This window comes from Lycium barbarum, chromosome 3, assembly GCF_019175385.1.
Source record: "Lycium barbarum isolate Lr01 chromosome 3, ASM1917538v2, whole genome shotgun sequence".
In the NCBI taxonomy this organism is placed as follows: domain Eukaryota; kingdom Viridiplantae; phylum Streptophyta; class Magnoliopsida; order Solanales; family Solanaceae; genus Lycium; species Lycium barbarum.
In genome coordinates, this window is record NC_083339.1 from 114,973,108 (window position 1) to 114,975,184 (window position 2,077).

Sequence of the window (2,077 nt, forward strand, 5' to 3'; positions counted from 1 at the left end):
CATCAAACTTTCATTTCTAATATAGAGTCCACAACAACCATAATTAGAATGCTACATAAAAATTAACTAATCTTGCCTTCTCAACACATGCACACACACGGCCACACCATGCAAACCTCCATATTTTCATGAATTTCATTCATTTCTACACTCTACAACACATACAAACCATCCATAACATATAAAAGAGGATCAAATCTTACCTTTTTCCCTTACTTTCTCACTTGGCCATGATTGTGAACTTGCAACAATAAGAGGAATTCTTGCTCCAACAATTATACCACGTTGTAGAGGACCCTTGAATTAGTAGGAATACTAGAAGAAAATATTTTTTTTGGATCAAAATTGGAGGCTTCCATTTCTTGTTCTCTTGGCCGAAATGGCCCTTTGGGTTTTCTCTCGATGCTTCTTGAAAATTCCAAGTAAGAAGAATGAAAAATGTGACCATTAAGTCATCTTTTGGCCCTTATTTATTTTAATTCCATGTGGGCTTTAGCCCACCCAACTTGGATGGCCCACTTGGCCTTTTCAAGATCAATCTCTTTTTTTTTTTTTTTTTTGTCTTGCATTTCATGACAATTTATTTTTTTCCAAATTCCAAATTTACCCTTAGCCTTCCTCCATATTTTCTATGAGCCATCTTACGAATCTCCCTTTTTGCAACTAGCCTTTCTTAATATTTCCACATCAATAGCTTTCATAAACAACTTGTGTGCTAAACAAGATAAAAAATATAACCTTGCTCTTAACTTCCCGCAATTATCTTGAATTATCCGAATACGCAAAATACGGGATATAACAGTGTCACTGGATCTAACCCTCGGTAGAACTTCTCCATTAATATATGTTCCGGAAAACTATGATTCGGGCTCTTCTGCAAATACTCCTTAAATCTCTCCCAGGCTTCATATAGTTGTTCCCCCGGTCGCTGCTTAAATTCATATATCTTGTCACGAATCTCAGCCTTTTTGCTAGGGGGGGACCATTTTGTGAGAAAAGTAGCTATCATCTCTGCCCATGAAGTAATCGAATTTCGGGGCAGCTTCTCGAACCATGTTCTTGCCTCTCCAGCTAAGGAATATTTGAATAACCTCAACCGAATAGCATCTTGTGGAACATTGTTCTGGATGTGATTAGCACACACATCCACAAATTCTACAAATGACGTTGAGGGTCATTCTCGGTAGAGTTCCGAAAGTATCCCTCAAGTTTCAACAGCTGGTATAGAGATGATTCAATTTTCACAGGAGCAGCTCCAACTCGAGGTTGAACAATAGCAGATGCATAATCCTCCTCTGGAACAAGTTCAGCAAAAATATTCTCGTCATCAGATTCATTCGCCTGATTGTTCAACCGATTTCCCAGGTTACCAACACGTTGATTTTGCTGATTTTGATTCATGTTCACCGGGTTTACACAGAGTAGCAAACAAGGTGTGATGGAATAAGCAAAAGACTTTAATCAAAGAAAACACTATTTAGTAATTTTAAAACCGTATTCCCCGGCAACGGCGCCAAAATTTGTTACGCTCAAATTACACCTATTAATGGTATAACGCGGACGTTGTCAAATATAGTAATCGAACAAGGTTAGGGTCGAATCCCACAGGGAATATGGTGTGAAAAGGTTACTAAAGTCGTAGGATGCTAAGTTCTAGGTCTAATGTCTTAATCCGATAATTTTGGTAAAAGTTGGTTTTTTCTATAACTAATTGCTACTTGCTTTGCTGGAAATTTATGGTAAAAAAAACTAAGGTTGTGTCCCCTTTAGATAGGGTGTATGATCATGGGTATTGATCTTGATATACTTCTAATGGATCATTATATGAATGCACTTAATCTCTATGTGAATCTCTACTATTTCCCAATAAATAAAGATTATGTCTTTCTATGATTTTCCCAAATATAAGAAAGTAACCATGAAGAACGATTAATCATGCCAAGTAAATTCTTCTTATTCCTAAGTGAATTTATTAAACAAAGTTTAAAGCTTTGAGTCCTTGTCAGTTATTCTCACCAACCCTAATTATTTTCCCAAATAAATCAAGGTTTATGGCTTTAATCAATGTTTGCAAACA

The 2,077-nt window shown here is 36.4% G+C and overlaps 1 non-coding gene across 1 annotated transcript; it reads left to right on the forward strand.

Moving 5' to 3' along the window:
• Positions 1-854: 854 nt before the first annotated feature.
• LOC132634476 (small nucleolar RNA R71) lies at positions 855-961 on the forward strand. The gene has a single exon (XR_009580195.1). It is a non-coding gene; the product is annotated as a small nucleolar RNA R71 (small nucleolar RNA).
• The last annotated feature ends 1,116 nt before the right edge of the window (positions 962-2,077 follow it).